The 13,519-nt window shown below is 46.8% G+C and overlaps 1 protein-coding gene across 2 annotated transcripts in view; it reads left to right on the top strand.

Moving 5' to 3' along the window:
* Nucleotides 1-396: 396 nt before the first annotated feature.
* pde4dip (phosphodiesterase 4D interacting protein) overlaps nucleotides 397-13,519 on the top strand; it is a 32,348-nt gene continuing 19,225 nt past the window's right edge. For both annotated transcript variants that reach the window (XM_052073476.1, XM_052073477.1), the window contains exon 1: nucleotides 397-587. The gene's annotated coding sequence lies outside the window, so the exon portion shown is untranslated. The remainder of the gene's footprint in view (nucleotides 588-13,519) is intronic.

The raw sequence follows: 13,519 nt of genomic DNA on the forward strand, positions 1-13,519 counted from the left end.
GAGGCCATTTTTTTTCTTGATAAACCATTTTTTTTCTTCTGACAACACCAGGCACACTTTAAATCAAATATTATGTAAATATTATTTAATTTAAATTATTTAAATTTATATTTATAGAAACAAATGTGACGTCTAACGTGAACGGAATGCATCCGTGAAATGACACACATGTGCACAAAGCACGACGTCACATGATGCAGCGTTTACAGAAGTAAATATGGTCCCGCATATCAGGGCTCAAGAAGAGCAAGGAGGGAAGATGTTGAAATATTTTGGGGACGTGAGCCAGCTCCTCATTTCATGGATACGTCACATCATGGTTCTGCAAAACAATTATGAACCATCTAAATGGGTGAATTACTGCAGAGAGAGAGAGAGAGAGAGAGAGAGAGAGAGAGAGAGAGAGAGAGAGAGGGAGATATGTTTGTCTATGACTTGACATATGATTTGTCTTCATTTGGGTTGATTCCAGGACATCCAACAGGAAATTGTAGATCCTCCTTCTGACCTCCCACTTGTGGAAAATCTTTCTGATTAGACTCAAGTGGAGAGGGAAAGCCCCAGCAGCAGACAGCTCAAGTTTGGAGGTGGGCATCAGAGCATGGGACTGGTTTTGTAGTGGCAACTACTCCAGCAGCTGGCAGCTTTGATAGTGGTGAATCTTTGTACTAATTTCAATAATGAAATGTTTTTTTCCCTGTGATTTACTAACAATGAGCAACAAATTGAGTGGTTAATAACATTGTTTTCACAGCAAGAATTTGGGGAACTCGCCTGATTTTAAATGAAAGCACTATTCGTCAATACTTTACATTGGTCTCAGTATAAAGGCAATACTCCTTTCTCTACATAACACAAAACACTGATTGGGAAAAAAAAATGTTTTCAAATCTTTAAATGGCCTCGCCCCATACCTCTTAGAGCTCCTCCACCCCTACACTCCTGCGCAGTGCCTCAGGTCTGCAGACAGGACATTATTACACGTATCAAGAACAAAGCCGAGGCTCAGAAGGGACCGAGCCTTTTCCGTTGCTGGTTCCTCTCTTTGGAATGACCTTCCACTGAAGATTCGGCAAGCCCCCTCACTGCCTATCTTTAAAACGTGTCTCAAAACTAATTTATATTTTTTGGCTTTGACTTAGCATGACTCAGACTTGATTTTTAGTTTTATTGGGGTTTTTTTCGCCCTTTGTACTGTCTTATTAATTTATTTTATTGTTTGTTGTTGTATATATGATATTTGCTCCATGTACAGCACTTTGTATACAGTAATGGTTGTTTTAAAGTGCTCTGAAAATACAGTTGAGTTGAGTGTAATTCACCCGCATGGACTGCTGTGGCTATTTTGGTGTCTTTTTCTTAGTATTCACAAATGCATTGCTTTTCCGAACTGAAACTGCTACATCAAAATTATTCAACTGTACAATTGTTCACATTTTCAATAAATGTGATACTTAAAACCATTACATCTGGCAATTTTTTTTATCAAATTGGTGGAGGGGGACACACATACAAATTAAAGGGGAAGTCAAGTAAAACATGTTCTTTACCATGTTTTTTATCATGTGTTCTGTTTGCCCCCACTTGTCTAAACATGGTATTCTGGTTATTATTGCATCTGTGTAATATGAATTAAGCCCCCACTTGTCTAAATAAGGCATTCTGGTTATTATTGCATCTGTGTAATATGAATTAAGCCCCCACTTGTCTAAACATGGTATTCTGGTTAATATTGCATCTGTGTAATATGAATTAAACAGTAAAATCCACGTTTTTATCCACCTCAGGGGGCAGTCGTTTTGCCAGTTGCTATCAACTGAAAATGATACCTTTGTATTACCTCAGGGCTCAGGTAATGACCAATCATGGCTCACCTGTTTTCCAGGTTTGGTCATTTCCCAAGATGTTTTGAGTTCAATGATAGCCTGTCTGAAGTTCAAGTTAACTTCAAATCTGCCCAATAGTGGTTTTTCTTTTTCATTAAAATGTTGTTCTCACAAAAGTATGTTATGAACTAAACCCAAACATTGTCTGATTGGCAATTAGTCATGTGTTTTACTATTGGGTTAAAAATAAATAAATAAATAATAAAAACAAATCACATCAAGTTTTAAAAAATGCCCTAAAATTAATTGGTATTCTCAGACTCGATCTAGTAGTATGTAGTATTACAGAGTTCCTAACGTGACAAGGAAGGAAAAACAACAATGCATTCTATCCCCAGAAAAAAGAAAACCATAAATGCGTTCATTACAGTGGCGGATGCTGGTCTGTCGAGGAGGGGAAGCTCAACTTCGGCCTACACCACAAAATGTGTCAGTTTATTTATACGTGAATTCTACTCTCTGTTCCTTTTCAAGAAACTGATCTGTGACCCTGTCATACCAACAAGGGGTCTTTTCCAGGGTTTTAACTGTGGTGATTTAAGTCAGTCTGGGAACACAAGCAACGATAATAGAACGCGAATTCTACTCTCCAATCCATTTCAAGAAAATGATCTGTGTACAATAAAACCCACCAGAAAAAAAAATCTGTCGCTAGTCGTTTTCAACAAAGAGAGTGTCGCTAAGATTATTAGAAGTCTCCAGTACAACTCAGAACAGAATGAGAATTGAAAAATGCTCCCACGAATTGGCTCATTTCGCTGTCAATCAAAAAGAGATTGAGCCTGAGACAGATCATCCAATCATCATGCAGAAAAGCTGAGTGTCCAGGGCAGCCCATAAATGCCCACTGTCCATAGACTCCCAGAGACGCTGAGCGTCCTATGGGCGGGACATAACCAGCTTTTATCCAATGACTCGTCTGGTTTCAATGTATTGGGACAACGGGCTCTGAACTCTCGAGACGCCCAGCGTCCAGACAGTTTAAAGCACAGTGAAGCTGAGGGAATGAATGAGAAGAGAGTCAAGTCGTAACCACTAATAAGGAGCTGATTCGGAACAAAAGTTGAGCACGTTGTAGTGCATATTTAGTCAGTGACATGTACACACAATTGTACGTACACACATATTTGATCACTTATTTTTTTGTTGTTGACATTTTTGGGGAAGCTGATCTTCTTCCCTTGTGGTCTTAGAGCAATTGCCTCTGATTCATTCGCAATTATTGCTGCAAGGAACGCAAATCTTTGTGAAGGAAGGCATTTTTTTTGGATGAGCAAATATGTACTTCCAGGTCAGTGTGGCGACTGTACCCTCCAATGGACATCCTTTTCACGCACGGCAGTGCGTTGAAGACGAACAGTCATGGAGGAGGACTTGGAAAGATTAGTTTTAGATTAATTTTGAAAATAAGATAAACCCAAAAGCCCATTAAAATAAATTGTTCTTTCAAAAAAGCCTTTGCTTTATCTCGCAATGATTGCGAGGAGCACATTTTTTTTCTTCTTCCATGCCACCCTTGGGGCTCCCTATGATAGAATCACAGCTCAAGCACAATGTGTTGAATCTTACATGACTGTTTTAGGAACGAAAGCTTTGTGTCTTTTTTGAATGAACACTTAGGTCTTGTCCACACTGTATTATATTTTTCGTCATGATTATGGTACATGAAGAAAGGTGGTACTTGGTGTAAGAAAATGTGAGCCCCACTGCTTTGTTCCTTTTCGTTTGAGTTGCATGTATCTTTGTTGTCCACTTGGTGTCGTCAGTCTCACCTGCATGACTATATACATGGGTTTGTGAAGATGTGGATAATGTGAATAAATGTCCAGTGTGTTCTTCCGGAGCGCCAATCTCTCGATACATTCACATTGGATTGATGCACGACCACGGACTTGTACATGTCACTGTTATTGGTCCAGCAGACAATGAATGAATGGCATTTGCCCAAAACATTAGACAATCAATCAGCAGTGAAAACATCTCCCTGTCTTTGGCATAACTGGCGACTTAAAACGTAGCTGTATTTGTTCGTACACCAAGTCTTACCTTCATCTATAAATATGCTAAAATTGCTGTAAAGAGTTGCGACTGGTCATGGCTGGAGTGTGCGGTGCAAGATCAAAGTGGGGGAGGCGACAGTGTTGTTACAATGAATATGTGACAAAAAAACTTTTTTGTCTTGGTAATCAAAATAGTGATTTTAGAAGACCCTGTACCTCGGACGGTGTGTTCGTTTGAAGTAAATTCGGAAGGACGTTAATTAGCATAAAAGTTCATTCAAACTAACAAAATGGACCAAGCACGAAAGATGATGTGTGTGGAATTCTACGCATGTTAACCATTTGTGTCGTGCATTTGTTGCAGAAACCTGTATGGACATTTCACCTTTAATGGTACCTTCACAGATGTGAACGTTACCCATGATAAAAATGCCTTTTCAACTCTGCGTCCATAACAATCTGGACCGTTCTTTTCCTCTTTGGCCCTGAGAACATTGCATCACAGTATCTAAAAGCAATTAAAAATGTGAACTCATTAGACCAGTGAACACTTTGCTACCTAGTATTCCAACCGTCTTTGATGAGCTTGGGCACAGAGAAGCCAGTGGTGTTTTGGTGTGTTGTTGGTAAATGGCTTTTGCTTGAATTGTAGCGTTGCAATTACGGATGTGGCGGTGAACTTTATTTACTGACATTAGTGTTCTGAAGTGTTCCTGAGCCCATATCCTTTCAACATTGATATTGTTTTTTGATGCAATGCCACCTGAGGGATTGAAGGTCACTTGCATTCGATGTTGGATTTGGGCCTGTCGTTAACACGACACCCCAACTACATTGGAATTGGGTTTGTACTTGTGTGTAGGGTGGGTGAGCTTCGATGTGAAATTTTGCATTTCTCATTCCGATAATTCAAGGATCTTTCATACTGTTCCTCATGAGCCGCTGTCCCTCAAGGGCAACTGCCCTACCTGTTTCCATCTCTCCCTGCAGCAACACACCTGATTCAAATGATCAGGTTATCCAGCTTTTGCAGACCTTGCTGATTATCTTATCATTTGAATGAGGTGTGCCGCAGCAGGGGGAGATGGAAAACAGGCAGGAGAGCATCCTGTGAATGACAGGATTGAAGACCTGTGAGATAACTGAACAAAATATTCAGTTTACAGCCGTTTGTGTTTTGGTGTTTTAGCTTGGTTAAATGAATATGGAAATGGCCAACAGCTGATGAAGCAAGTGAGACATACTCATTTGTGCTGTTATTTGGATTTATCTGTTATCTTTGAACAAATTAATGTAAATTGTAAATTGTTGAAATAAAAAAAAAATATTGAAACACATGTCCCTACGTTTTTGCTTTACAGTCATTCCTACATCACTTACTTAGTGTCACGTTACGCACGAAGCAGGGAAAGGGAACTGCTTCGTACGTAACAGAGAAAACGAAGCGGATCCCCAAAAATAGCAGACAGCGACAAGGACTCTGTCAAAACAATATTTATTGTAAACAAAAATCCCGCCTAATAAATAACAGAAAACGCTGGTCAAAACGAGCACCAGGAAATAAGGAAATGCGACAACAGAAAACGCTTGCAAAACAACGGCAAGGAAAGTATGTTTAAACAAGTATTACTACGCGTACGTTTAAGACACTGACTCTTGTGAGAGGACGATAACATAGCCAACCGCGAAATGGTAGCGAACAATAAGTCTTGGGATATGGGCAATAGCAGTGGCACGGCATTTAATACTCCGGCAATGGGTCAAACGCCGGGGCGCCTAGATATAGCAGGTGCAATCAATGGAAAATAGGCAGCAATTGTGCAGCCGGCAGAAGTGAACACGTGCCACCTCCTGCCGAATACGGAACATGACAGTACCCCCCCTTCAACAGACGCCTCCCGGCGGCCCACCCGGTTTGGACGGGTGAGAAGCGTGCAAGTCCCGAATCAGGGACGGGTCTAAGATCCAGGAGCGGGGGACCCATTGCCGATCCTCCGCCCCATAGCCCTCCCAGTCGACCAGATACTGGAACCCCTTACCACTGCGCCGAGAGTCCAGGATGGCCAGCACAGTGTACACGGGGTCACCGTCGACGACCCGCGGAGGAGGAGGCGGGGTGGAAGACGGAGCCAAGGGACTGGTCGCCACCGGCTTGATCAGCGAGACGTGGAACACGGGGTGAACCTTCATTGAGGCCGGCAACCGGAGCTTGACTGTGACGGGGCTGATGACGGAGTCCACCACAAACGGTCCGGTGAACCGGGGCCCCAACTTGGCAGAGGTGCCGGCCAGGCGTAGGTCCCTCATAGCCAGCCACACCTCTTGCCCCACCACGTAGGTCGGCGCCGGGCGTCGCCGACGGTCCGCGATCTGCCAGTTTCTGGACGCGGTGCGGGACAATACGGCCCTGGCCTCCTTCCACACGCGATGAGCCCAGTTGAGGTGGAACTGCACCGACGGAACCTCCACCTGACCCTCCTGGGACGGGAACAGCGGTGGTTGGTACCCGTAGGCCGTAATGAAAGGGGACCGCCCAGTAGCTGAAGAGACGAGGGTGTTGTGAGCGTACCAAGGTAAGTGGTCAGCCCAGGACAAGGGACGGTGGAGACACACGCAACGGAGGGCCGCCCCCAGATCCTGGTTAGCACGCTCCGCCTGCCCATTGGACTGCGGGTGGTATCCCGACGTCAAACTCGCCGTGGCCCTCAGTGACTGGCAGAACCGCTTCCACACTTTGGACACGAACTGGGGCCCCTGGTCGGATACAATGTCCTGAGGGATGCCATGGAGGCGGAAGACATGCCTGACGAGGAGGTCGGCGGTCTCCAACGCCGACGGCAATTTGGACACAGGGATGAAGTGGGCCGATTTAGAGAAACGGTCCACAAAGGTGAAAATGACGGACCCCGCACAGGATGGTGGAACACCCGACGAAACGCCGCCACAAAGTCAGGGGAAGGAAGATCAAAGGTTCGGTTTTGCTTCGCGCACTGCAATTGCCCATGACGCCGCCCGACCAGTCAATAAGCTCATGACGTAGGCGACCTTCGCGTCATCACTGACATAAATGGACTGCTGCTGGTCAAAAACGAGCGAGCACTGGTGGAGGAAGTGCCCGCACTGACCATACTCGCCTCCATAGCGTGGAGGATGTGGAAGCCTCGGTTCCCTACAAAAAGTAGGAGACGGGACGGGAACCTCCGGGGTAGGTGCTCTCCGCCCTTCTAAAAGATTTACGCGAGGTTCGTACTCCTCGAGCCTGTGAGCCAACAGGCGGAGCTCGGATATAGTTTGGCTCTGCTGACTCCTAAGTTGCTCTTGGCGGGACAAAGCCGACAAAACCTTAACGATGTCCGCGGGATCCATGGTGGCCGGAGTATTCTGTCACGTTACGCACGAAGCAGGGAAAGGGAACTGCTTCGTACGTAACAGAAAACGAAAGTAAGCGGATCCCCGAAAATAGCAGACACCGACAAGGACCATGTCAAAACAATAATATTTATTATAAACAAAAATCCCGCCTAATAAATAACAGAAAACGCTGGTCAAAACGAGCACCAGGAAATAAGGAACGCGACAACAGAAAGCGCTGGTAAAACCGAGCACCAGGAAATAAGGAAATGCGACAACAGAAAACGCTTGCAAAACAACGGCAAGGAAAGTATGTTTAAACGAGTATTACTACGCGTACGTTTAAGACACTGACTCCTGTGGGAGGACGATAACATAGCCAACTGCGAAATGGTAGCGAACAATAAGTCTTGGGATATGGGCAATAGCAGTGGCACGGCATTTAATACTCCGGCAATGGGTCAAACGCCGGAGCGCCTAGATATAGCAGGTGCAATCACTGGAAAATAGGCAGCAGGTGTGTAGCCGGCAAATGTGAACGCGTGCCACCTGCTGCCGAATACGGAACATGACACTTAGTTGCTTACCTAAAACTCAGAATTATCTGTTGGATATTAAAATAGAAATGATTAGTTCACTAAACGTCTTTGTACTGTTAGGTACTAAAGCACATTTAAAGCATTGAACACATAAGCACACTAAAGCCTGTTTTAAGACATGTAGTTAGTTACCCCAGATGAGCACTGTTCCATATGTCCCTTCACCGCCTTGTGTCTGACAAAGGAAAGCTATACTAAAAATAAATAAATAAGGACAATCCAGGAGGAGATTTTGAAGTTTCACAAATTGAAACACATTAAAAACATCAGATTAAATACTCTGAATTTGAAACTCATTTTCACATTTCAATGTTTCCTGCACCATCACTGGAAGAAATTGAGATAGATGTAGTACTTTTCAGATCCGACACCAATGTTGCTGCTTCTAGCATTAACCAACACCAATCTGTGACCAATCTGATTTATTTTGTCTCTGTAAAAGTTGTCAATAATATTTGGATGTTGTATACTTGATACTGACATCTAAAAACACCACATTAAGCTTTCCAACAACTCTTCTGGTCCCCTAAAGGAAGGAGGAAATCAATCACATAGAGGTCCTGTCTACTGTATTTTACAGACCATTTGGTGCAACATTATTAGGTACACTATCACTCACCTACTTAGTGCCGCTAAAGAAAAAAATATTGGAACCGTCCTAGAGCTCTATCTGCTTGTGCAGGCGTCAAACCTTCCACTCTGCTCACAGAATCTTGCATGACCCCCTCACAAACACTACATTCAATGTGGTTTCCATCAGGTTGCAGGCTGCTACATCTCCATTGTAGAACACAGCGGAGGAGGACAACTTTTACCCCTCCCTGTCCCAACTGTGACTATCTAACTGAATGCACAAAGCGCTTTACTGGATAGAAGCTGGTATATTTTAACTGCAGCACTTCACGTATTTTTGTTTGTTGATATTTTTGCTTTTTTTTTAATGATACTCTTATGCCTCTAATATTCTGGAGTAATCCGGAATGGATGCAGATGTTGACTGAGACACAATAATCTTATTGAAAAAACATTATTACAGAAAAAACGTGAAACCGACAAACTACAAATTAGATCGCTGGTCAAAAAAGCCAGGAAAAACATGACAAACAAACTGATCTTGCAGAAGGCAAGGAAAGAAATGACGAAAATAGCCGCTCCCAGTATCCGACAGAACTTCCTCCAGACCTGGGATACAAACTGTGGACCTCAGAGACCAAGTCCACGGAAATACTACGGAAGCGGAAGATCTGCTTGATGAGCAGTTGAGCACTTTCTAGTTCCGACGGGAGCTTGGAGAGAAGTGGGCCATTTTAGAGAACTGGTTGACCACAATTTCCCATGGGCTCAACACCCATGAGAGGGGCCAAAGGGGTCGGGTGCAATGTGAGCTGGGCGGCAGCCAAAGGCGTATACCCTGGCGGTCCGATCCTTGGCTGCAGAGCTAGCTCTTGGGACATGGAATGTCACCTCTCTGGCAGGGAAGGAGCCCGAGCTGGTGTGTGAGGCAGAGAATTTCCGACTGGATATAGTCGGACTTGCCTCCACACACAGCCTGGGTTCTGGTAGCAGTTCTCTCGAGAGGGGCTGGACTCTCTTCCACTCTGGAGTTGCTCACGGTGAGAGGCGCAGAGCAGGTGTGGGCATGCTCATTAACCCCCGGCTCAGTGTCTGTACATTGGGGTTCACACCGGTAGATGAGAGGGTTGCCTCCCTCCGCCTTCGGGTGGGTGGACGGGTCCTGACTGTTGTTTGTGCATATGCACCAAACAGCAGCTCAGCATACCCACCCTTTTTGGAGTCCTTGGAGGGTGTGATGGAAGGTACTCCTTCTGGGGACTCCCTTGTTCTGCTGGGGGACTTCAATGCTCACGTGGGCAATGACAGTGATACCTGGAGGGGCGTGATTGGGAGGAACGGCCCCCCCCGATCAGAACCCGAGTGGTGTTTTGTTATTGGACTTCTGTGCTCGTCACGGATTGTCCATAACGAACACCTTGTTCAAACATAAGGGTGTCCATATGTGCACTTGGCACCAGGACACCCTAGGCCGCAGTTCGATGATCAACTTTGTAGTTGCATTATCGGATTTGCGGCCGCATGTTCTGGACACTCGAGTGAAGAGAGGGGCAGAGCTGTCAACTGATCACCACCTGGTGGTGAGTAGGCTCCGATGGTGGGGGAAGATGCCGGTCCGTCCTGGCAGACCCAAACGTATTGTGAGGGTTTGTTGGGAGCGTCTGGCGGAATCCCCTGTCAGAAGGAGTTTCAACTCCCACCTTCGACAGAGCTTTTCCCATGTTCCGGGGGAGGCGGGGGACATTGAACCCGAGTGGACCATGTTCCGTGCCTCTATTGTTGAGGCGGCCAGTCTGAGTTGGGGCCGTAAGGTGGTTGGTGCCTGTCGTGGCGGCAACCCCCGTACTCGCTGGTGGACACCAGCAGTAAGAGATGCCGTCAAGCTGAAGAAGGAGTCCTATCGAGCCTTTATGGCCTGTGGGACCCCAGAGGCAGCTGACAGGTACCGACTGGCCAAGCGGAACGCAGCTTCGGTGGTCGCCGAGGTAAAAACCCGAGCATGGGAAGAGTTTGGTGAGGCCATGGAAGCCGACTTCCGGACGGCTTCGAGGAAATTCTGGTCCACCATTCGACGTCTCAGGAGGGGAAACAGTGCACCACTAACACTGTGTACAGTGGGGATGGGGCGCTGCTGACTTCGACTTGGGACGTGGTGAACCGGTGGGCAGTGTACTTCGAAGACCTCCTCAACTGCACCAACACGTCTTCCTTGGAAGAAGCAGAACCTGGGGACTCTGAGGTGGGCTCTCCTATCTCTGTGGCTGAAGTCACCGATGTGGTAAACAAGCTCCTCGGTGGCAAGGCCCCAGGGGTGGATGAGATCCGCCCGGAGTTTCTCAAGGCTCTGGATGTTGTGGTGCTGTCCTGGTTGACACGCCTCTGCAACATCGCGTGGTCAACAGGGAGAGTGCCTCTGGATTGGCAGACCTGGGTGGTAGTCCCTCTTTTTAAAAAGGGGGACCGGAGGGTGTGTTTCAACTACAGAGGGATCACACTCCTCAGCCTCCCTAATAAGGTCTATTCAGGGGTGCTGGAGAGAAGGATCCTTCGGAAAGTCGAGCCTCAGATTGAGGTGGAGCAGTGTGGTTTTCATCCCGGCCGTGGAAAAGTGGGCCAGCTCAACACCCTTAGCAGGGTTCTCGAGGGTATGTGGGAATTCGCTGTGTTTTGTGGACTTGGAGAAGACATTTGACCGTGTGCCTCGGGGAGTTCTGTGGGGGGTGCTTCGAGGGTATGGGGTACCGAACCCCCTGACTGCTGTTCGGTCACTTAACCACCGATGTCAGAGTTTGGTTCGCATTGCCGGCAGTAAGTCGGAATCGTTTCCAGTGGGGGTAGGACTCCGCCAAGGCTGCCCTTTGTCGCCGATTCTGTTCATAACCTTTATGGACAGAATTTCTAGGCGCAGCCGAAGCGTTGAGGGGGTCTGTTTTGGGGGCCTCAATATTGCATCCCTGCTTTTTGCAGGAGATGTGGTGCTGTTGGCTCCTTCAAACTCTCCAACTCTCACTGGAGCGTTTCGCAGCCGGGTGTGAAGCGGTTGGGATGAAGATCAGCACCTCCAAATCTGAAACCATGGTCCTCAGTCGGAAAAGGGTGGAGTGCCCACTCCGGGTCAGGGAGGAGATCTTGCCCCAAGTGGAGGAGTTCAAGTATCTTGGGGTCTTGTTCACGAGTGGGGGCAGGAGGGAGCGGGAGATCGACAGGCGGATCGGTGCAGCGTCTGCTGTGATGTGGATGCTGTATCGGTCTGTCGTGGTGAAGAATGAGCTGAGCCAAAGGGCGAAGCTCTCAATTTACCGGTCGATCTACGTCCCAACCCTCATCTATGGTCACGAACTATGGGTCGTGACCGAAAGAACGAGATCCCGGATACAAGCGGCCGAAATGAGCTTTCTCCGCAGGGTGTCCGGGCTCTCCCTTAGAGATAAGGTGAGGAGCTCGGTCATCCGGGAGGGGCTCAGAGTCGAGCCGCTTCTCCTCCACATCAAGAGGAGCCAGATGAGGTGGCTTGGGCATATGATTCGGATGCCTCCTGAGCGCCTCCCCGGTGAGGTGTTCCGGTCATGTCCCACCGGGAGGAGACCCCGAGGAAGACCCAGGACACGCTGGAGAGACTATGTCACCCAGCTTGCCTGGGAACGACTCGGGATCCCCCGGGGAGAGCTGGAAGAAGTAGCTAGGGAGAGCTACTCACCTATGGTCAAGAGATGTGATCGTGACTGAAACATCCCGGAGACAAGCGGCCAAAATAAGTTCTCTCTGCAGGGTGTCAGTAATCTCGCTTAGAGATAGGGTGAGAAGCTTCGTCATCCAGTAAGGACTCAGAGTTGAACCGTTGCTCCTGCTCATTGATGCCTAATGGACATCTCCCCGGTGAGGTGTTCCGGGCATGTCCCATCGGCAGGAGGCCCCAGGGATGACCTATGACACCCTGGAGTGACAATTTCTCCCAGCTAGACTGAGAACACCTTGGTATCCCTCCAGGAGAGTTGGAAGAAGTGGGTGGATAAAGGGATTTTTGGGCTTTCCTGTTGAAGCCCCTGGCTCCGTGACCAACCTCGGATAAATGGTGGATAACGGATGGAAATGATCCAGTCATTTTGGCATGCATTGAACTCGATGCCGATACCGTGGATCGGATCAGACTACCCCTGGTCTTCACCTGTCTTGTGCTTTACTTCTACACTAATGATAGGTCTTTTTTGGTTTACTGCACACAATTTAGTGGTGTTAATAAGGAATGTGATTTCAGTCTCAAAGAAGATATTAAAATAAATTGGTCCCTAAACAGCAAAATAATTATAACCCCCCCCCCCCCCCCAGCTATTTAAAAGGGGGTTAATGACGTATTTTTGAACAAATAGATATTTCTGTCTTGGTTAACGGATTATGTTATTTAGGAAATCTAAAAGAGTTTTATACTATTTTGATAGTAAAGTGTCATGCCAATTTATCACATAAGATCCCTTAAAACGATAGCATTGTGCAACAACAAAACATTTCCATGTCCAACTACTTCATTACAGTGCAATCATCTAGTGATACTATGTGTGCAGTAAATACAGTGCAAATCAACATAAAATGGTAATATAATCAATGATATGACTATAATGATATGTATATCATGTTGGCAGCTTTCTGTTCTCTCGCAAAATTCAACCGACAGGAGCGGCTTTATTGGAAGTGAAGAAGCTGCCGGTCATTCTGGATGGTTTGGCGCGAATGTCCAACACTCAGACTCAAGCGGTGACTGAGCCCAACCGCAATATTGATGCGGTTTTGGAGCGACTCCATGCGATCGCCAACATGATGGAGAAGTTGGAATTCGCGCTGCGGAAAGAGTTTTCGGATTCGGCTGATCCGGCGCCAGTGAAGAGATACAGGTCACGGACTCAAGGCTGTCTGAAATTGTTGGCAGCCGTCCCTCCAAAACAAACAACGCTATCTGGCCCTTTCCGCTGGATGGAAGTAGGCATGGAATCTAGGGCCCCCACCATCGCCCCCTCCTTCTCACCCATGGACTGATAAGCCAGGACTGTCTTCATGATGAGCAGACCTCGACGAAGCAGCTATGACCTGTACACGCATACACATACACACCTGGACA

The sequence above is a fragment of the Hippocampus zosterae genome, chromosome 8, assembly GCF_025434085.1.
Source record: "Hippocampus zosterae strain Florida chromosome 8, ASM2543408v3, whole genome shotgun sequence".
Classification (NCBI taxonomy): domain Eukaryota; kingdom Metazoa; phylum Chordata; class Actinopteri; order Syngnathiformes; family Syngnathidae; genus Hippocampus; species Hippocampus zosterae.